General features: G+C 42.5%; 1 pseudogene; it reads left to right on the plus strand.

The window, feature by feature from the left end:
• Positions 1-248: 248 nt before the first annotated feature.
• The window catches only part of LOC102468294 (SNW domain-containing protein 1-like), a 28415-nt pseudogene continuing 4038 nt past the window's right edge, over positions 249-24625 (plus strand).

Raw genomic sequence — 24625 nt, forward strand, 5'->3', positions numbered from 1 at the left:
AACTCTAACAACAGTTCTACCATATGATGTGTGGCCTCTATTTTCTCATCCAACAAATGGAGATAAAGATAAATATTTTAGTCTGTTTTATCTTCTTCTCTATTATCTTCCTTCTTACACTCAGGAATTATGCACTATTTTTTTTTCTTTTCTCTTTTTTCATCCTTCTTCTTTATTATATGTATCTGCCTCTGACTATCTTTCTTTCTTTCTCTGTCTCATTTGTTCCTTTTCTTTCCTGCTCCATCATGACCATCAACAACAAAGTCTACATGGCAGAAGTCAAAGAGAAGCATCAGGCAAAGAAAATCTTTGAGGAAGCCCATCAGCAGGGAAAGATAGCTTGCTCACATAGGCATCAGATAAGGTTCCATCCAGTCTGAAGCATGACTAAGCTGTGTGATCTTAGTTGTGTGCTCTTAGCTGTGTGATGAAGGGAAAGGGATGGAAAGGTACAAACTCTGGGCCTCAGTCTATACCTCTGTCAAGTGGGGACAATGATCTCTACTTTGCAGGACTACATGAAGATAATGTGAATAATACCAAATCTTATAGCAGGGTAGGTGTTTCAATAAATGGAGTTAACTTCCTCATTTCCACATTTTTCCTGAAAGCAGGATGTTTATGTAACCATTGGCACCTTCCAGGAAGTTTATGTGAAACCAAGATTTTTCTAAACTGAATCCTTTTTCCTAGCTGTTTTCCATTCAGCTGGCTGAAATGTATTGTTTTCTATCAATGTTTCCTCCCAGCTTCCAAGATAGTTTCACCAAGGCAGGAAAAGTTTAGATTTATTTACTGCAAACTGAGGAGTTAATGCCGTATAGATAAGCTCAGCCTAAAGCAAGAGGCTAGGGTGGACAATACTAGCAACTACGTGAAGGGGAATAGGTATTGTGGGAAAATTGAAATCTTTTTTGTAAAATGAATTATTAGCTCCTAGTTAATCTGTTTTAAATTCAGATTTTCATAAACTGAATTTTCATGAGTCTGAGCTACTTATAAAACTTTTCAGGCAGAATATTTATTAGTAAAAATGAAGCAGGGAGAGAAACTAATGAGTAGCTGCATGGATAACTAATGCTGGGCCAATGACTTAGTTTAACCAGAAGCCAGGTCAGGACTACTGAGACCATGATGATGGTGAGAAGAACCAAATAATCCAACAGATTCCCTACTCTTCAGGAGATCCTATGTCCTTCTCACTCACCCCCTTTCTTGACTAAGGACCAGGATTCAGAGAAGTTCTGCATTTCTACTAACCTGGCAGCAGGCATAGAAGTGATATTTTTCCTGGCCTACAAAAAATTGCCGCAGCAACACCAGGAGAAATACTGGTTGGTGTTGAGCCTTAGGCTTGGTCAATTGGTGGCAAGGCTGAGCAAAGAGGCTGCACTGTCATAAAAGACAGGTATCACCTGTTCACATACCCCCTTTGAGGACCAGCCACCCTCGCACCTACTCACACACAAGTATGTGAGCAGCCTGGAAGTTCCCTAAATTGGAAACTTCCACTATATACTGAGCTTCCTTCCATTGTTGTTTCTGCGCTGTGTTCACTGCCCAGTCTCTTCCAAATTTAGTGAGAAGAGGGCATATTTTGAGTGGTTGATAATTGGATTCCAGCTTAGGCCTGAGTCTTGCAGGTTGTACAAACTTGGCATATTAAGAACATCTCAGAACTTTAATTTCTCTAATTACAGAAATCAACTTTAGAGTAATGATTGTTTGGTGGACAAAACAAATCATATATTAGCAATACTGAGGCTTATAAAGCCACACTGGCCAAATCTAGCATACTCCTAAAATCACTGCAGGGAACAGAAGAACAATGAGAGGATAGGAAGTGCAGGCTGCCCTAGAGGACACTGTCTCAGGCCCTGTAGTGCAGAGAGGCATCCTGGCTGTCAGATATGCTTCATATTTCTAGAGATTTTCAAGTGCCAGGTGGGTACATCAGAATCAGAGCTTTTAGTAGCACAGATTCCTGAAGGCACCCTTTTTGGAGGCACCCTTTTTGGAGGCTAGGTCAATAGGTTGGGGTGGGGCCCAGGAATCTGAGTTTTCAACCACTTTCAGGTGAACTTAATGTCCAGTCAGGATGGAGATTCCCTGAGCTGGCCTACATATCTCATCTGAGAGATGAGAGGAAAGGCACAGAGAAATTCCCCAGCTCACATGGCTACCCTCACAAATTCCTGTAGCATTGGAGGTCTTGCCTGATTGGACCCTGCTGATACAGAAAGGAAGTACAGTGGGCGTAGTGGGCAGAGACACAGCCACATGGACTGGGTTCAATCACAGCTTTGGCTCTCACCTAATATGAGACCGTCACTACGGTGACTACAAGTCACTTCAGTGCTCTTCTTCACTGTTCACAGCTGTAAAACAAAAGAAGATGCCATCTAGTACCCAGGGCCATTGTGAGAATTGAAGAAAACTTGTCCCCCCAAATTATTTGGTGCAGAGTAATGAAGATTGGATGGTCATTGGAATAGTTAGCATTCTTTTGCACTCACTAGGATCCAGGTATGTTTCCAAATGGCTTCCATAAAAGGGTGGTGTTTAATCCTCACAAACACTGTCTATGAGGTAGGAGATATTATCTCCATGCCATAGATGTGAAGACTGAGGCTCAGAGACTGTGAATAACTTGTCCAGGGACACACAGCAGCAGCATGGACCTGGACCACAGGTGATCTGAGTCCCTGAAGCCTGCACTCTCAAGCCCTAAGTAATATATGACAGCTCCCTCCCCCTTTCTCCTTAAAGGTTAAGACAGAGGATAGAACCAATCCTGTGGGGGTAAAACAACAAAGAGCTCTGAAAGGAAGGAAGCCAAGGGAATGTATGTGAGCAGGCACCTCAGAGAGTATGGGGGCTCATTTTGCCCTTAAACTTCCTGACAGCTGTAGCAGGAAGAGGGGAGGGAGAGGAGCAGAATTCCCAAGCCTCCATTTATCTGGAAAAAAAGAGGCACAGAGATGTTTCTAAATGGATATTTGTCTTGGAATGAAACTCCAGAGCAGCTGATTTTGTGGTCAGCTCAGCAAACATCCGGGACCAGAAATCCATCACTGATTTCATGAGATGCTAAAAGGCTTATTTGCACACGTGATTGCATGAGAGAGAAGAGGCAGGGGGCGGGGGAGGGAGGAGAAAACACATGAAACTCTATCCCAGAGGAGAATCTTGCTGGACTGCTATTCTCACAGCACTAAGAGGGATGGGAGAAGACCTAGGCTCTGCCTGTTCATCTGTCTCTCTCCTCAGTATACACCACAATGCTTCTCTGTAAAAGATTTATGCTCCTGGTCTAGATTGGGACCTGGACACTCCTCCAGAGCCTGGGCACCAGGGCAGTTGAGAAATGAGGCAGGGTGAGGTATAAGTGAGGGTCAGACTGGCCAGGACTGGGAACTCAGGGTGAGGCTGGGTATGTCAGGCTGGGCTCCATGGAGGGGGAAGAGCAGAAGTAGGTTATAGGATTCAGGAAGAATGTGGAGCACCACGGGCAGGAAGAACAGCAGATCATAAAAGGGGTTAGACTTTGAATCCTCCCAAGATATTGTCCTTTTTGCTGTCCCTTTCCCTGGCTTTTGTGGGTAGTGAGCCCTCCATGCCACCCCGTCCCAACCTTTCTCAGCCATACAGGTGAGGCTACCTCACCCTCATCCACTAGGATTGAGAGGGGAGAGACTTGTGTCCACATCACCTTCTGGCCAACATTGCAAGATCAGGCTACCTTCTCCAGCTCAGGCATCAAAGCCAATTTAATGGTCCACTATGATGGGGTCATGGAAGACATCATTGGAGACATTCAGGTGAGGGAGAAGAGTGTGGGCTCTGTGGTCAGATGATCCTGGGCAAAGTTATGGCCTTTACAAATGGTTTAACTGAGTGACCCTAAGGACAAGGGAGAGCTGGTGAACAGGGATAGGATGATGTGAAAAGACGCATGGCCCACCACTAGGGAGGCACGTGGAATCCCAAACGGTGTTGGAGACCTGAAACTGTATAAATTGAGTCAAGGTCCACATTAGCCAATCCCTAATAGAATGAAGTCATGGCCCAGTTTGAGTCAGGCTGAATCAGTCCTTTTGCCAAGCGAACCATTGGCCAGTAATCGGTCCCTCCCACTCACGACCTTTCATGCTTTCACTGCTCTGATACTCTTTTGTTATCCTGGGCTTTCCTGCCGGCTCTCAGTTTTAAAACCTCATTTTACTTCAGTTGAGTCACCTGTCCTACAATCTGAGCATACACACTCTTAAAGATGGTGCAGGCGTCCTAAGCTGTACCACAGTGGTGGAGTACCCATGCAAGACCCCTGTCCTAACTGAGGATGGTAAGGTAGCTGGAGATATCTGGTCTCAGCCCACCTTTCCCAACGCCCCTTCACCACCCCCTGCACACATATCACCCTCCAGCTGCCATCGGCCTTACCACTCACGTTTCTCCAGCAACACCTGGGCCCAGCCCTCATCTATCTGTGAGTAAGCATGTGCTCTTCTTACTGGCTGCTGCCTGGAAATGCCTTCTTCCTCCTTTCTCTCCTCTTCCTTAATCCCTGCTCAAATCATTCCTCCTTGATGAGTCCACTCCACCCACAATTCCTGTGTGCCTTGAGCTAAAATAATGTTGTAAATAAACCTCTCCTCATGCATAATTCATTCATTCATGCTTTGACACATCCGAACCAAGCAAAGCCCCTCCAGCCCGGTCCTGACCCCATCAACTCTGGAAACTCAGAAACGAGAAGGACAAGACCCATAGGGTCCCTCCACTATCTGCCAGTCCTGAAGCTATAGGATATGCAGAGCTGCACCGGAAAGCAAATGCTGTAGGTGCTGCGTATAAATCTGTAAAACGCTATGTGGGGGCACCAGCAGAGGAGGGTTTCCAGACACTCTTTGTAAGGAGTCGGCATTTATGTTAGTATGGGAAGAAGAATGAATAGGGTTTTCCTCCATGTCGATCGATAAGGAGGTAGGCAAAGTGTTCAGAGAGGGAACAGCATGTGCAGAAGCACAGAGGCACAGCCTGTTGTATAGGAGGAATAAATGTAATTCACTTCTCATAATAGGGGGTGAGGGTACAGTACCAGCAGGTGGCAGCAGGGACCTTAACCTGGTATTCTGCCATGTGGGTGCCTTTAGTTCACGCAGGCATTTGTCTGCTGGTTGATTCTTTACCTTTCTCCCCAGTTGCCCAGAGTTGGAATCTAGACAAACATGGATGCAGTCAGGCATGAAATAGCACAAGTAACATAGCTACTGTGAGCCCTGACTCCTGCTGTTGCCCCATCAGGAACCCTCAGTTGATCTCCATTTCCTACTTGAATGGGCCCATCTTCTAAAGCCCAGCACATTCATCTGTGTATTCTCTCAGTTAGGACTCACTTGCCACCTAGACTGTGCCATGCCCAGTGCTGGCTGATGGCGGGAACTTGGGAAGATACCACACAGAGATCCTGCCTATTGTCTCAGTGAAACTGAAGGAGATGATACTGACACAGGGTGAGAAGTGCCCTTTTCATGACAAGGCAAGTATGATGGCGATCCTAATGAGGGGGCAAGGTAGTCAGGGAAGGCTCCCTGGAGGAGACCAAAGCCAACCTGATTTTTAAAGAATGCAAAGAACTGGGCCACGAGAGGGGTGCCTGTTGGAAGGTCATGACATTTTATCAAAGTGGAGTCTGCATGGTAAAATAAAGTCTGGGGAGCTGAAAATATCCAGGTGCAAGTGGAGGGAGTACAAATGGCTTGCAGTTTGTGGAGCGTAGACATAGTTTGAAAATGCTGTGAGATGAGACAGAAGGCTGGAGAGTCCTGCAGTGGCATGACAAGGATCATGGATGTGTCTTATGAGTGAGCAGGGAGTCAGGAGAGGGATCGACACAGTGAGGTAACGTTTACAGAGACCCAGCACTGCTATGAAGCAGCGTGGAAGCAAGGGCCCCCAGCAGGAGCAGGGAACCCCAAGAGAAGTCCTGAATTTGAGCTTGGGCAGGTTGGGATGGAGAGGAAGGGTGGTCCTGTGAAGGATCCAGCGCAGGAAAACAGCAAGAATTTGCAGCTGGATGCAGGGAGTGCTGAGCAGGAAGGAGGGTGTCAGTGAGATTTGTTCCAGTTGTCTGAAACAAACTTGGTCCCTGTTTCAGGGACCTACTGGATGGCAGTGCCCATAGAGGGGAAAAGCATACCAGAGCAGTTGGGGGGGATGATGATTCATTCACTGTGGGCAGGGGGCTTTACAGGCCTCTGAGATAACCAGGTAAACAGGTCACCTCGTACATTGGCATACAGTTGGGAGGAGGAAGAGTGGAAGTCCCAGACAAGAGAAAGGGATGGGCGGTCACTCCTGGCAATTTGGTGGTGGAATCCAAGAGACTGCATGAGGTCATTCAGGGCAAACCCCTGGAGTCAGAATAGATGGCAACAGCTTAGGAGGAGCTTCCTGCCCCAGGGTGTGAAGGTGGAGTCCTGGTGAGCCGGGAATCAGGCATAGGTAGGCACACCTTTTCCAGTAGGGCTATTTTGCCCAGGTACGGGAGGCACACAGGAAGGCAGCTGGATTCTGCTCTTGGCTTGGGCAGTTGCAGGGTGGGTTTGGGCAGTTGCGGGGTTGGTGATGTGGGCCTTTGGGAACTGTTACAGTGTACCAGGATGAAGTGTCTCTATCTCCTCTTTCTCTCCGAGAAGAGAGGACATAGTGCCAAGTCTTGTGGTCAAGTAGTGCCTATAGGACAGAGAGGAGAGGAAGCCTGTTTCCTTGGACAGGACTTGCTTCAGGTCTCAGGGGAGCACAGACTCTCAGCAACCCCAGACAATCCTGGGCTGAGATGAGACTGGTCCTGAAGGTCCTCGTAGCCACCTGCTCTTCCCTCAGCTGTCCCAATTCCTAGGCTTTGTAAAGGGAGAGATGGAGTGGGAGGGTGGGGATCAGGAGCCAATCACATCAGTACAGCCTAAGGCCTCTGTACCTGGTATAACTAATCCTCTCTGAACAAAGCTCAGCTCCTTCTCTCCCTTCCCCTCCCTGCTCTGCTCAGCAAGAGCAGAAAAGAGATTTGAGTAGGAGAGAGAGGCCTTGCAAACTCTCAGCCCCTGGCAGCAACAAGCTGGGCCCCAGGCTCACTCTATGGAGGAGGTTAAAACAATACTTACAGTTCCTAGAGCGCAGGCACAAGTTCCCCCAGGGCCTTCAAGAGTGTGCATATTACAGGGATCCTGATCCTTGGGGCTCTGGGTCACAAGTTGTCTCATTCACTCTCCACAGCTCTGGGGCAGGCCCTGGGATAGAGGTCTGAACAGCAGAGACACAGATCTGGTGTAGGAGATGTCATTGTGCAGGCAGTTGCGCTCATGCCCATTTTACTAGAGAGTGAGGCATCCTAGGAAGGAAGAAACAAGGTGTTATGTGAGAGAATAAGAAGAGACCTGGTGTAGAATGATGTTCACTGTCCTTCCTGGTTTCACTTCTTTTTGTGCAGATTTACAGTGGCTATTTTATTCATTATGTCACCCCCACAGGCCTCCCGCCTGTGGAGAAGAATGTGGTGTTTTTTACCTGGTATGAGTGGCTCCATGTTTTGTATAAAGATGATGCAGGTAACAAGGAGTCTGGGGAACTTTCTTGCTCCTGACATTAGAAGGCCCAGGTAGCAGAGTACGAGAACAGTACTCTGGGACCATCATATCCCCTTTGGTTCTTAGAGGCCTGGGCCTCCCTTGGAGTCCTGGTACCTTACATGACAGGAACCATGTAGGCCTGGAGCTGCAGAATCCTAGAAACCATTGACCTGTGGGGCCTAAAAGCATTGAGACCTTGAACTGCAAATGTTCATGGCTCATTAGTTCTTAGGATCTTGGATCCCTCTAGCTAGGGTCGAATGCTCTAATAGTATAGAATCTCAAACCATCACACCTTGGGTAATAGAGACTTTGATACTCCCTGAGGCCATAAGTTTCACTTTTTTAAAAATTAATTTTTTAACTGGAAAGGTCAAATGTAGAGTGCTGACATTACGGTGCTGGAAAATATAGATTTCTAGAATCATATAATTTTAATCTTGCACTTCTGCCAATGCACCCTTGAATCAGAATACCGGGGCAATAAACCAAAGAGGCTTTGGTTTTAGGGCCCCAATCATAAATTTCTAGAAATGGCACTTCAAACGATTACTCTGAGCCTCTAGAATTATAAAGATCTATTAAACTGGGACAGTATAATCTTTGTACCTTAAAGCTTTCCACCACAGAGCCCTTGGGAACTAAGGCTAACTGAGTTCTCTTTTGCCAGAGTCAACTTAACTGTGGGGAGGGAAATACCCCAAGCCAGCTTCCTAGCCTTCAGTGTAGGATAAGAAAAATACTCACCTGGAACCTTTTCTAGCCTTCCTGTCTTACTCAAGGTGAGGAAAAGCTCAGAAGCACTTTCAAAGTTCGTATCCTCCCACTGGACACCTGTTTACTTAGGTTTTACCTAGTTCCTTTTTACCTAATATATCATGTCCAACTTGCTACATAAAATTACAAGGTATGGCAAAAGGAAAAAGTAATCAGTCTGAGGAGACATAGCAAATATCAGAACCTGAGTAAGACCCATCAGAGATATCGGAATTATCAGACCAAGCATCAAATGTAAAAATGACAGCAATCTATTACTTCTAGTTAAGGTCTCCATTGGAAAGAGTAGACAACATGCAAGAACAGATGTATAATGTAAGCAGAGATAAGGAAACCCCAAGAAAATCAAAAGGAGTGCTAGATTAAAAAACAACAGAAAAAAACACCGCAACAGGGGGTGTGGGACTGTGGTGCCGTGATAAAACGCTATACGCTCAAGGTGATCCCACATAGGAAGTGCCAGGTTCACACCTGGAGATGACCCCGAGAATGCCAGGCATGCATACGTGTGTGACCCAGTGCTGGCTGAGGCTGGGGGTGAATTGTGGCATCAAAATTCTATTGGGGGTGCCTCTCTTTCTGTTTCTCTGTCTCTCTGTCTCAAAGAGAAATAAACACACCTTTAAAACAAACACTAATGGGAACAAAGAATGCCTTTGATGGGCTCATCAATAAATTGGACACGTTTAAGGAAAGACTCAGAGAGCTTGAAGATGTAGCAATAAAACTTAACAAACTGAAAAACAAAGAGACGAAACAGTGACAAACAAATCTCAAAATATCCAGGAACAGTGAGACAATTATGAAAGTATTACCTATGCATACTGGGAATAACAGAAGAAAGAAAGCAACAGAAACAATATTTGAAGTAATAATGGATATACATTCTCCAAAATGAATGACAGACAACAAACCACAGCTCCAAGGAGCTCAAAGAACGCAAATAAAGATAAACACTCAAAAAAACTACACTTAGGTGGGAGGTCACCTGGTGCTGTGGTGGTTAATTCAGCTGGATCCCACATGGTCAACAATGTGGTTCTAGTCCCTGATCTGGATGCTTAAAAACCACGCCAGGCATATGTGCGCGCATGAACAAAATCCCCAAAGGAGAATAGAAGAGAAGGGATTGTGGCTTGGCCACCCACCCTGGGGGGTTATTTCTAATTTCTCTCTGTGTTCCTCTAGGGTAAGCAAGTGCACTGTATAACAAAACAAAATAAAACAAAAACCCTAAACCTAGGCATATTGTGTTGGAACTGCAGAAAATCAAAGACTAAGATAATTTTTTTTTTCCAAAAGCCAGAGAAGTAATGAACCTTACTATAGAGTAACAAGAATATGAGTTACTTGAGACTTTTCTTCAGAAATCATGGAAGCAAGAAGAGAGTAGAATGACATAATTCAAATGTTGAAGGAAAAACACCATCAGCCTAGAAATCTGTATACACCACAATTCTCCTTCCAGTGTAAAAGAGAAATACTTTTTCAGATGAACAAAAATTGAAGAAATTGTTGCCACTAGACCTGTTTTGCAAGAAATGTTGAAAGAACTTCTTCAGTGAGAAGGAAGGAAAATGCCATATAGCTCAGATATTTGGATCAACATAAAGGACATGTTGGAGAGGGAATAAATAAAGATAAAATATTTCATTTTTCTTATTAATTGATCTAACAAACAACAATTTGTTCGGAGTAATAATGGCAACAATACATGCAGTGCATATAGCTTATGGATAAGGGAAAATAATAACGATGTTATAGAGGATGGGAAGGGGAAATGGCAATACTCTGTTACAAGGTACTTACATCATGCATGAAGCTGTATAGTTTTATTTGAAAGTGCACTTGGATTAGTTGTAAAAGCATTTTGAGGACTCTAAGGCAAACATTACTTCCCCCCGCCCCCAAGTATAATGAATATGCTGAAGATGAGAGAAAACAGGATCATGTAAAATGCTTAAGTACAATCAAAGAAGTCAGTGGGGCCAGCAGGTGGTGTAGTGATTAAGGCACTGGACTACCATGTGACTGACTACGGTTCGAGTCCCGGACCTGGCAGCTTGAAACTCACGTCAGGCACGTGTGCGTGTGTGCCCAAAATCCTGAGAGAAGAATTGAGGAGAAGGGATTGTGGCATGGCCCTACCTCCTGAGGGGTGATTTATCACTTTCTGTGTCTCTGTCTCTGTCTTCCTGGTGAGTTCACGTGCCCTAAAGTGAAAAATCTCAAAAAAAAAAAAAAGAAAAAAAAAAGAAAATCATAGAAGTCAGGAAAAAATGGAAGCTTTAACAAAGAATAAGAGGAATGAAAAGAAAACAGTCACTAATGTGAGAAACATTAATCCAACTATATGAGTAATCTTTACAGATGAATGATTTAAAGACATCAATTAAAAGGCAGGGATTGTCAGTGTGGAGAATAAAACAAGATCCAACTGTATGTTGTTTATGAGAAAATTACTAAGGACATAGTTGAGCTGAACAGCACCATCATTCCATTGGATCCAATTGACATTTCTAGAATACTACATACAACAACAGCAGAATACACTTTTTTCTCAAGTTTATATGGAACATTTTTCAAGATAGACCACATTCTAAGTCATAAGACATATCTTAATGATTTTGAAAGAATGTAAGTCATAAAGTATGTGCTCAGACAAAATGAAATTAAACTAGAAATCAATAACAGAAAGAAAGCTGTGAAGTCTCTCTATATCTATTTATAGGTGTTTTTTTTTGTTTGTTTGTTTTCTGCAACAAAATGATTTTAGTTTCCAGGTGTATGCAGAGAGGACAAACGTATATAATTTCATGTGCTTCCATGAACAATCTGAGCAAGCTCAGAAAGCAATTTCTTCTTTTCATATGTTTTCCTTCGAGAGTTGTTTATTCAACTAATTTTCCCATCTTTTAATTGGGTTCATCTTTTTCTTCTGGGCATGCCGCTTGAGTTCCCCGTGTTTTCCGGTTATCAGTCCCTTAACTGAAGCATAGTTTACAAAACTTTTCTCCCATTCTGAGGGTTGCTGATTCACACTAATTACTGTGTCTTTGCTGTGCAGAAACTTCTTAATCTGACATTATCCCACTTGTCTATTTTGGGGATTATCGCCTGTGCGATAATATCATCTTTGCCTATCCCAATATCTTCCAGAGTTTTCCCAGTGTTTTTCAAGTCATTGGGTCTAGGACTTAAACCACATAGTCAGCAATATGGGATCCAGCTGCCTTAACCACCATGCCACCAGTTGGCACCATAGGTATATTTAATTCATCCCTGAAGTCTTATTTCTCACTTCTTCTAGGAGGCTTTCTGTGTGTCCTCCCCTAGATCGAGTTTGGTTTCCAACTCTGTGTTCTCATAGCCCACTCCTACCCTCTCCACTATGTAGAAATCATATGTTTACTTGTATGTATCCCTGAGTTAGACTGTGAGCTCTTTGTGGGCAAGTTCCTTTGCTGAATCATCTATGCATTCCCAGTTCCTGGCACATAATAGGTGGTTAGCACATATTTTCTGAACAAATGAATCAATGAACTAAAAAGGATCCCATGACACCACAGTAGACGCACACAAATGCACGGTCACACCAAAGACACAGGATCACACACACACACACACACACACACACACACACACATACACACACACAGAAAGACAGTGACAAGGACAGACACATAGATGGGAAAATAGAGTGATAGACTTGGGACACGAGAGACAAGCATTTCAAAGCAAAGTAGCATGAACATAGGAACACTTAGACATGCAAAGATAGGGACAGGGAGCCAGAGTGACAACATCAGGTACATCAGCTCAGAGAAGCAGACAGACGCTCTCTTGCTGAGCCTCTGTGTCTTCAAGATTTTGAGTTACAGTCCTTGTCACAAACAGTCAAGGAGACAAAAACGAGGTGACCATAACAACATACAAACTAAGAGATAGACATACACGGAGATTCAGAAACAGGAGCAGAAGGCTCAAGACACACGGGGACACAGAGACAAACAGAAAGACATTGGTCAGGACCACAGCTCAAGACATCAAGGACAGCGAGGTAGAAACTAAAATACACAGACATGCTGACTTGCAGTCATGGGGGGCGGGGGAGTGGGAGGAGAACACAGAGACACATGGCCAGAAACATACAAAGACATAGAAACAGAGACATTATACAACCCCAAACTTGGTGGCAAATCCCAGGGACATAGACGCATGCAGAGGAACACACTAAGAATGAGATAGGACCACAGACTCACATTCAGATACCCAGTGACAAAGACTTGGGGGGCTCAGACACCTGAACAATGGCAAATATCAGCAAAAAATAAAAATCAGGCCAGTTAACAGAGACGTAAACATAGGCAAGGAGCATACCCAGGTACAATGGGCACATTGTGACGCAATTACAGGGACACAGGAATTCAAAAAACAGTGACCTATAACAAGTAGGCTCAAACGTAGCTACCTAGAAACAGGCTAGACACAGGACAGAAACACAGAAATATGTCTAGAAAGACAGAGACAAGGATAAAGAAATCTAGGCACATAGAAGCAGACACACAGTATATAAGCAAGTGGACAGAAAGCCAGTGACAAGAAAGACTATCCAGAGAGGCAGGGATGCAAAGACACAGAATCAAGATACATAGAATCAAGATACACCTAAGCACATCAGAAATGCTAATACATAAAACAGGCAACCGAGGCCACAGACAAAGGGATGGGGTCAGTGGATCTGGACCATGGACCTGGATAGGAACTCAAAGATAAAAAGACATAGATTCAAAGAGTACCTGACTCAAAGAGACAGGGACAGACAGGTGATGAGTCAGATCAAAGCAACTCCTCTCCCTTAAATCATGTCCAGAATGATCCCTTTTATCTTTTACTTGATTTCAGAGACATTGGTCTCTGGATTAAATATGTAAATCAAACAAGATACTTTTGTTTCATTTCACTGACTGTACAGGGGGAATGGAACCACTGTTTGTGCAAAAAGGTTTTACCATTACTAGACTACTTTTTATGATCCTGTACTCTAAGAGCAAAAGCACACTGTACTACGTTTTATGATCCTGTACTCTAAGAGCAAAAATTTCAACTGGCTTTCTCTTTTATTCTTGCAAAGACAAATTGAGTGGTTTATTGCATTACAGATCTAATATACCTTTTTATTATAAAGGACTAACCACCCTAGAAAAAGGAAATGATGTCATAGGAATTGCTCAGTAAGCTCTCATTACCTCATGATTTTATGTTTTGCATCTGTGTTGAATTTGATATCTTCTTTTATGATGATTTGTTGTTCTACAGTATATTATAGTTAACGCAATAAAAATTATTTTAAAAAATGAACAAACCCAGGGACAGACTGAGAAAGAGAAAGAGATGCAGAGAGACATCCTGACAAAAAGACCCAAAACAGGAACATATTAATGGAGATCTAGAAGAAAAGACCCAAAGACTGAAAAAGAGGCATTGATTCACTGAAGACACAGCCACAATAACATAAATAAACAATAATACAGAGACATTGAGAAAGGCTGGGGAAAACAGATGGAGAAGAGAATAAATACCAAAACACAGAGACACAGACACCGAGAGCGGTCCCAGAGATGCACAGGTTCAAGGACACACCTACTCATGGCACACAGAAGAAGCAATATGCAGATTCATGAACATGCAGACATTGGAACACAGGGGCTCAGAGGCACTAGACACAAAAATACAGAGACTCAAGGATACATTTACACTGGATTATAAAGGTTCAGGGATGCGCAAAGACACGGGGGTGCACAGACATACAGACACTGGAGCACAGAGGCTCATGATGTGCCCAGACAGAGATATCCAGAGATTAGATCACATGGCAATACTTAAGGACTTGTAATGGCTCAGGGACACACAGACTCAGGGATGTGCAGACATTCAAGGACACACGAAGATTAAGAAAAATGCAAAAATTCAGGGATATGTAAAGCATAGGGAACATAGAAAAACCCAAAGGTGCACAGAAAAAAGGACACACAATCACTCAAGCACAGAGGATCACTGGAGACCCAGACTGTGAGACACAGATCCATGGGCACACAGAGACACAGAGACACGGGCACTAGAACAGAGGTCCAGCATATACAAAAACTCAACGGCATTCAAGGACAAGGATATACAGACCCTAAAACAGAGAGATCAGAGACACAGAAGCAAGGGAATACAGGAACTCAGGGACACCCAGAGATGGGGTTATACCACCACTGAAATATTGATACTAATAGGATGTATGACACAGGGAAACATAAAAGAATGGGACACAGAAACAGACTTACAGAGAAACAAGGACATACGGATACTGGACCACAATACACAAAAGGAACCATAGATACCAGAATGCAGAGACATTGGGACACGTAAACTCTGGGAAACTGGAAGATGTAGGTATTGAAAAATAGTGCACCACTTGCTATAGAGATGATAAAATGTACTCAGACTCTAGAAAACATAAGCAACCATTTAAACACACAGAGAAACTACTGGCACGTAGAAATTCCTAACACAGAAACACCAGAACAGATGTTAGAACAAATATGGGGACACTGACATATAGAGGCAATAGGACAAGGCACTGGGATATGCAGACAAACAGACATAGATAACCTGGGATACACACATTAGGACACATATATCCCTAGGATACAAGGAAACTAGAATATGGAGACAGAAAGCATGCAGAAACTGATGGTAGAAGACACAGCAACATGTTGACACGCTGACACATAGAAAATGAGGCACATGGGCATTAAAAAAATAAAAACAGACACATGAACACTAGGATTCACAGCAATGGAGAAAAAACGAGTCTCTCTCTGCGCACACACACACAAACACACACACACACAATGAGGTTTATTGGCACCAGGACTCACAGACCCTGGGACACACACACTGGGACATGCAGACTGGGAAAACAGACATTGTGACACACAGATGCTAGAATACAACACTGAGGTACACAAAGACACCAAAACTGTGAGACAGAATGCAATATGCATATAGTCACAGGCATATGTAAATACTAGAGCATTACAGAAATTGAGGAACACAGATACTGGGACATACACAAACACCAAGAGAGACAGATACTGTAACTTACAATCATTAGGATATAGAAAGCGGACGAATATGGGAGATTTACTGCTGAGTGAAGCAAGCCAGGCTATGAAAGGGAGACAGTGTACGTGTCTCCACTTAATATATACTGACTGTCCACACTCTATGTTGGAAACTGAAAGATTAGAGGATATAGAAGCATGAGAAATTATTGTGGATACTGGAGACAGTGTGGAAAGAGGTTTGGAGAAGAGGGAAAATGTGAGCAAATAAATTAAGAAGAAAAGTAGGGGCAAGACATTATGGGACACAGAAATGGATTTTTATCTGCTGATGATAATGTGTATAGTATCTTCAACTGGACTGGTGTGAAGTGTACTTCATTTTGGATAAATTCTCTTTACAAAATGAGGGATATATAGTGATTGACTGTAGAAAAGAAAAGGAAATAAAAGAAAAGGAAAAAAAACAGCTATTGGGACACCCAGACATTAGAGTACATCATTAGATGTACATTAGAGACTGTGATTACAGACACTGGAAAATATATGTGACTCTCAGTCATTTTAATACATAGACATCGAGAGCAGACACTGAGACTCATAGAGACAGGGGCACACAGACATTGGGGCATAGTCAAGGGTCAAGACAGAATTGGGAACCTATAGACATTGGGGTACACAAACACTGGGATACTCAAACATTGAGGCACACAGACTCTTGGGTGTACATGGAGACACAGCTTCTGAGACATGCAGACTTTGATATATGGAGATAGTGGAGCACTCAGTCTCTGTGACACCCAGACTCTGGAAAATAAAGACATTGGTGTACAAATAATGATGTTCCAACCACTGGGACATATAGACACTGAGATGCATAGACTGATCCAGACATTGTGGCACACAGATACACACAAACACACAGAAACTGGGATATACTGATACTGGAAAATATTCAGACACTGGGATACATAGCCACTGGAACATTCACTGAGACATATAGACACGGGCATATGCATACACAGTCACAGATCTCAAGGCATGCAAAAATACTGAAACATGTAAGCACATTACAATATGCTTACTCTGGGACACAGAGTTACTGAAACACACAAACGCTGGGATCTATAGAAACTACAGTAAACAGAAAATGGGATATTGCAGAACCTGAGAAACACAGATATGAGACCATATGCAGACACACAGACATGCAGATGCTGAGGCAAAACCACTGGGATACACAGACACTGGGACATGCAGTTTTCAAAGACATTGACATAAAAAGACACTAGTATAAAAACACTAGGGCACAGACAGGGTTAGACACTGAGACACACAGAAACACTGATATTCAGATATACAACCAACATGCTGACACTGAGACATGCAGACACTAGGGCCATGCAAACATGAATGCACTTATTTATACATATAAGAAAAAATTGTATGCCTGCTCTGGTACATAGCCACTGGGATGAACAGCCCTTGAGACATTTAGACACTGGATATACAGAGACACAGGGACATACAGTCACCGAGACACTCAAACACTCGGACACATAGACAGTGGGGCACAGATACTGGGATATATAGGTACTGGGACACACAGATACTGGTGCATACACATGGGGCACACAGACATCAGCATAAACCAATGCTGGGACTTTCATAGGCTGACACAGACACTAGGAAACAAGCAATAAGACGCACGAACACTGGGAGATACAGACACTGGGATACACAGACATGGGACTCAGAAAGTGAGACACACATGCACTTGAATTTAGACACCAAAACACACAGACACTGAGATATAGTCAATGGAAATGATAAAACATTGAGACATACAGACAATGGGACGAAGAGACATTGGGAAACAGGCAGTAGGATATACAGACAATGGGATATTTGATTGAGAAACACAAACCCAAGCAAATGTAATCAATGGACACACAAAGACACTGGAATAGACAGGCACTGGGACACACAGATACTGAAAATCACAGACTGGGGCAAAAATTCATTGGAATATACACAGATACTAGGAAACACAGACTTTGAGATATATAGCCACTGGATCACACTGAAACTTGAAAAACAGAGAGGCTGAGATATACCCAGACATTGAGACACACAAACACTGCCAATACAGTCACTGAGACAGACATACACAGACGTTAGAGTGCAGAGAAACTGGCACTTACACATAGAGGTAAAGGCCATCACTGGGAAATACAGGTGTTGGGCTATATCGATACATACACTCACACTAAGTTACATAGCCACTTGAGCATAGAGAAAAGTCAAGACATACTGGGACATTGAGACATTGGGGGGAAAAAAAGACACTAGGACATAAAGAACTTAAGACACCCAGAAGCTGAAACATACCAACACTAGCACACAGAGTCACTGAGACATACTTAAACACTGCAACATTCAGACAGAGGAACACAAAGATGCTGGGATATACAAACAATGAAACATACAGACAACATGAAACACAAAGAGTCTGGGAAACAAAGCTTCTGAAGCGCTCTTGATGCCCGACTTTACAGAAGCATAGCATTCTACCACTGACAAAGGGAAGAAAAAGAGAGAAAGGGAAGCAAGGGTCTCATTCTGAGTCCTGAGACAGGGGAGGGCCCAAGAGTGCTCTTTGTAGGGGAAAGTATTGTCTAGAGAAGGTGCATGGTAGGAGCAAACAAGTAAAGTGGAAGGAAGGAGTGTGGATGAGAAATGTGATCTTTCTCTTGAGGCCAGTAACCCCAGTGCAGTTTTGGGCAGGAGGTGGAGATGTTTGGAGCGAGACTTGAAGGAAAGAACAGAGGAGGGAGGTCAGGCCTTGCTGGGTTGTTAATAGGAATGAACAAACGCAAAGACTCCACTTCGGCTCTCACACACACACCCTTCATTCACTCATTTGACAAACTTTTTTTTTTGGAGAGGTTTTTGCTATAGGGCACGTGTGTTCGCCAGACAGACAGAGAGAGCCAGAGAGATAGAAAGCGAGAAATCACCCCCCAGGGGGGATGGCCACGCCACAATCCTTTCTCCTCCATTCTCCTCTTGGAATCTTGGGAACACACACACACACACACACACACACACACACACACACACGTGGCATGAATTTAAGACAACGGGTCCAGGACTCGAACCGCGGTCGACTACGTGGGAGTCCAGCGACATAGCCATTATGCTAACTGCCGTTCTCTCATTTGACAAACTTTTATCACAGGCTTTCTCTGTGCCCATCCCAGTGCTGGGCCCTATTTTATTCCTAAATCATAAAGTATATATCCCCACTTGGGAATACAGGTGCTGAAGCAGAAAATAAAGACACAATGTAACCAATGCTAGGACAGAAGAGAGCACAGGAGTCTGTCTAAAAGTGGGAGCCCCAGATGCTCAGAGAATCCAGCCTGGGGATCATGGCAAGCTTTCTAGAAAAACAATACCCAGGCCTCGTCTAAATGGACAGAGTAGATAAAGAGGAGATAATGGCAGGAAGGAACATTGCAGACATAGGGGTTACCTTAAACAAAGGTTGAAAAATTTGTTTTTTATCTATTCATTAATTCCACTAACACTAGTGAGCACCTAGTAAGCACAAGCAGTATGCTAGATGTTGAGAATTCAGAAGTAAGTAAATGCACATGGGCCATGCACACATAGAGCTTACTTTCTATGAGGGAACAGAGGAAAATACCAAATTCTGTACAGAGAACAGTTCAGCATAGCAGAAACAGAGGGATCAAGGGTGGGAAGAGAGGAGGAGTTGAGGAACCAGCAATTAGCGTAATGGCTATGTCGCTGAACTCCCATGTAGTCGTCCCCGGTTCGCGTCCCGGACCCGGTGACTGAAAACTCATGCCAGGTGTGTGTGCGTGCATGCCCAAGATCCCGAGTGGAGAACAGAGGAGGAGGGATTGAGGCATAGCCATCCCCCCCCAGGGGGTGATTTCTCACTTTCTGTCTCTCTGTCTCTCTCTGTCTGGCGAGCGCACGCGCCCTATAGCAAAAACCTCTACAAAAAAAAAAAAAGAAAGAAAAAAAAGAAAAAAAAGATAAAAAGAGGATGAGATGAGATGTGAATGGGACAGGAGACAGATCATGGAGGTTTCTATGGACTATGGTATTTGGAGTAGGACACTGGCAATAGGTTGGAGAGATGAGGACAGATTGGAGATATAATAAAGATGTAAAAGTGGGACGTTATGATGACTGATTTGATTGGAAGTAAGGGAGAGAAAGGAGTCTAGCGTTACTTCCATGTTTATTTCCAGCTTGAGAAACTGGGTCAATATTGGAGCCATTTTCCGAGATGATGAATCACGGGAGAAGAAGCAGGTTTGGCTGGGAAACATAGATTAGTTTAAGGTATCTGTGGGTCTCCCCAAACATTTATTCATTAGTAAATCTCACCTCTGTCTCTAAACATCTTGAGATGTCATCAGTCTCTTTGTTAGAATATTTTTGGTTGTAAATAACAAAAAATTCAACTCACGTTACTTTAACATAAGGAATTAACTGGTTCATGGAATTGAGAAAGAATTCAGAAGTACAGTGAGCTTCAGATGAATGCTCAACCAATCTAGATAATTAATTGTGTCACCAGGAGTCCAGCTTCTTTTTATCTCCCTATTCTGTCTTCTACAGAGAGCTACTCTGTCCTAAGCTTAGCTCCCCTGATAGATAACAGGATGATACCATCAACAACATTGAACAAAAATCCTGAGCCAAACTCTAAGTTGAGTACATACCTTCCTCTGAGCCAGTCACGATGTCCTGATGGGATTGTGCTAACTGGCTTAGGTCAAATCTGGGCCTATTCTTGGATATAGGGCTTGTGTCAACCCCACACAACTACATGACTACAATATACTGGATGAGGGGTGAAATGGATGCTGGATAGGCCACCAAGCATGTCACTACATTAGAATAAATGGTTTAGCCATAATAAGCATTGTAAACTAGGTCAAAGAATAAGAACCCAGCTGAGAAACAGTAATTGTGTTAGACAATCTGGGCAAGGTAAAGCTAGTGCAATGCAGCCAAAATGCTCGAGCTTCCTAGAAGCCATGACATAAAACAACACAGTGATGAGCTTTGAAGGTAATCCTCCTCTAGCTGCTTCTTCATAGTAACTGCTATGATAACAATCACTGCATCCCCTGCCTTTTCTCATGTAAGTCAGATAGAATCTGCAGTTTGTAAATGCCTCTACTAACAGAGGATAAAAGTAATGCCAACAGACAGTGCACAACTTACTTTGAAGGGCAAAAGAAGTGAATGGCTCATAGAGCCAAGACTAGAAACCCCAATGTGTCAGTTCTTAGCTGTAAACAATAGGAAAAAGAAAAATAAATAACCTCTGGCTGATATAAACAGAAAGGAATTTGCTGTAACAGGTATTAGATTGCTCAGAAATGGCCAGCTCAGTGGTGCAACAGTAAGTACTAAAGAGAAGCTGGATTCCACATGGCAATGAGGTTCAAATCTCTGGCCTGGTTGATCTGAAATACACCAGGCATGCATACAAACCCAGGGAATGATGGGCTACATGACTAAAGGAAGGATGTTTCAGTGTGAGCAGACCTTGTGGAGAGTGCCTCTCTCTTTCCACTCTCGTGCACATATGTACACTAACATGAATAAAAACAATTAAAAAGAAATAGAGCATTCAGGAATTCTCTTTCCACAGCAAAAGGGAATCAAAATGAACTCAGAAGTGCAGAAACCTTCTCCAAAGAGTTATTCAAAAATGAAAACACCACCAAATGACTAAAAGTTGCAGAGGAACCTCGAGTGTGAGAAAACCAGGAAACCCTTCTCCAATCAAGACAACAGAAATTCACCTCCAACTTTTGAAAAAGCAGAAGTTACTAAAATGTCAGAAAAAGAATTCAGAACATCCGTGGTGACAAAACTCTATGAGATGTATAGTAAGTGGTGTATAGTGATTGATTGTATCAAATAAATTTAAAAAGAAAATAAAACTCTATGAGATGTAACAGAAAAGAGACAGAAAACTCCAGAAGATGAGGAAGTCCTTCCACTATTCAAAAAAGAATTGGATACCATTAAAAATAATCATATGAAACTGTTAGAGATGAAGACTGTAATACAGAAAATCAAAACTTCTCTGAAAAGTATTAAAAGCCAATTAGACCAGGCAGAAGAGGACCTAATCTCAGATCTAGGAGGCAAAACTTCTGACCTAGAAAAATCAGCAAAGGACTGAAAAAATAATCAAAATAAAATGAGGACAATATACAAGAAATACTAGATAGCATTAAACACTGAAACATATGAATAATTGGTATCCCAGAAGGTGAAGAAATTAATGAGGGCATTAATAATCTATTCCACATAATCCTAGAAGAACACTTTGCAAATATAGAGAAGCACTCCAACATCCAGACTCCAGAAATATAAAGGACCCCAAAAGAATCAACCCCAAAAGATCCTCTCCATATCACATCATAGTCAGGTTGGCCAAAACCACAGATAAAGACAAGATACTAAAAGTGACAAGAAAGAAGTGTCAAGTTACTTCCAAAGGTTATCCCATTAGGTTAACGTCATCTCTCTCACCAGGAACAATGCAAGCAAGAAAAGAATGGAAAGATAGAGAAACAATTTCAACCAAGATTACTATACCCGGCAAGAGTATCCTTCATATGGGAAGAAAATATAAAAACCGTCTCAGATAAACAAACCTTAAAGAATTTATGAACACTAGACCAGCTTTACAAGAAATTCTGAGGAGAGAGCTATATCAGGAAAACAAACAAAAAAAAACTAACAGAGATAAAAGAATACTAAAATTAAAAAATCTCAGGAAAATGGCCAAATAATGGTAGGGACAAGTCCAGAAATATTAATAATGTTGAATATTAATGGATTAAATTATTCAAATAAGAGATACAGATTGGCTGACTGGAAGAAGAAAGAAAGAGAAAGAAAGAAAGAAAGAAAGAAAGAAAGAAAGAAAGAAAGAAAGAAAGAAAGAAAGAGAAGCCCTCTATTTTTCAACAGTTATTTTATTTGACTTTATTTATTAATTTATTTTAATTTGACCACATGAGGACAGAGTGAGAGAGAGAAAAAGTGAGAAAGCAAGCCACCAGGTCCAAGACTCAAGCCAGGGTCAGTCATGTGGGAGTCCAGCACCCTTAAACGTAGACTAAAAGTGAAGGACTGGAAAAACGTATTCCATGTGAACAGAAACCAAAAAAGACCTGGAGTTGTGATGCTAATTTCAGACAAAAGAGTCTTTAAAACAAAACTGTAAGAAGAGACAAAGAAGGGAATTGGGTAGCAGAAAACGGGTTAATTCATCAAGAAGATATAATGCATGTAAATATCTATGCATTCAACTCAAGAGCACTCAAACACGTGAAGGAAAGATTGCTAGATCCAAATGGAGAGATAAACTGCAACACACTAATTGTTGGGGATCTCAACACCCCACTATATCCTTTGGACAGGTCATCTAGACAAAAAATAAGCAAAGAGATATTGGATCTAAAGGATACCATGAATCAAATGGACTTAAATACATCTATGGAACCTTCCACCCTAAAACCATGAAATATACTTTTTTCTCAACTCCACATGGAAACTTTTGGAAGATTGACCACATGATAGGGCATAAATCAAGCCATCACAGATTCAAAGGCATAGAATTTATACCTAGCATTTTCTCTGACAATGATGGAATTAAACTTGATATTAATTTCAGAAAAAAAACCATGAAAATACACAATCATCTGCAAATGAAATAGCTTATTCCTGAATGACTTCACACCTACTGAAGAAATTAAGACTGAAATCAAAATATTCATGTAAACCAATAATAATGAGTACATGAGTTCCCATACTCTATGGGACATATCAAAACCAGTCATGAAAGGGAAGGTCATAGCAATTAGTGAACATAAGAAAAAGGTGGAAAGATGGCAAGTGGACAACCTAATATTTTGCCTCAGAGAATTGAAAAAATGATAACAAAAAATCCAAAAAATGCAAGGAGAAATGAAATAATAAATATTTGAGCAGAAATAAATGAAATAGAAAATAAACGAATTATATAGAAAATGAATGATAGCAAAAGTTCATTCTTTGAAAAGGGAAACAAGATTTATACACCATGAGCTAGACTAATTAAGAAGAGAGAAAGGAACCAGATAAAACAAATTTGCAATAAATTAGGAAATATTACAACAGATAGAAATAATGAACATCATTAGAGGATATTACAAATGACTATAATGCCAACAAACAAGAAAACCTGGATGAGATGCACGAATTCCTGGACACACATAATCTACCAAGATTGACTCAGGAGGACACAGAAAACCTGAATAGATCCACAACAAGGAATGAGAGTGAATCAGTAATAAATAACTTTTCACTCAAGAAATGCCATGGTCTTGATGGCTTATCTTCTGAATTCTACAAAACGTTTAAAGAGAGTTAACCACCATTCTACTAAAGTTATTTTTAAAGATTCCAACGGAAGGAACCTCCCAAATTCATTTTATGAAGCCTTCTTCACCCACATCCCCAAAATAGACAAAGGCATGACAAGGAAGGGAAACTATAAAACAATATCTCTGATTAATATAGATGCAAAGATTCTCAACCAGATACTAGCAAATCATATCTAACAACATATAAAAAAGATTATATATCACAATCAGGTAGGCTTTATTCCAGGGATGCAGGGCTGGTTCAACATACCCCAAACCATAATATACCCTCTTAAGAGTAAGAAACATAAAATCCAGGGCCTGTGCGGCCGGGCACCTGCGCGGCCGGGCCTCTGCTCCACGTGCTGCGCGGCCAGGGTTCTGCTCTGCGTGCCGCAGCTGGGGCCGCCTGGCCCCCGCTGCCTCTCCGGCGCTGGGTGTGTCCCGTGCTCGGTGCTGAGGCAGGACGGTGGCATGGAGCAGCTGAAGTCACCGGCGCCCACATGGACCAGCAGCGTGGAACAGCTGAGGTCGTTGTCCTTCCTTTCTCTGGCCAGGCGGGCGAACAGGAGGTGGTGCTGGGTCCCGCGCACATTTGTGTGCTGGGGGCTGGCGTGTG

Source organism: Tupaia chinensis, unplaced genomic scaffold (genome assembly GCF_000334495.1).
Source record: "Tupaia chinensis unplaced genomic scaffold, TupChi_1.0 Scaffold143717_1, whole genome shotgun sequence".
Lineage (NCBI taxonomy): Eukaryota > Metazoa > Chordata > Mammalia > Scandentia > Tupaiidae > Tupaia > Tupaia belangeri.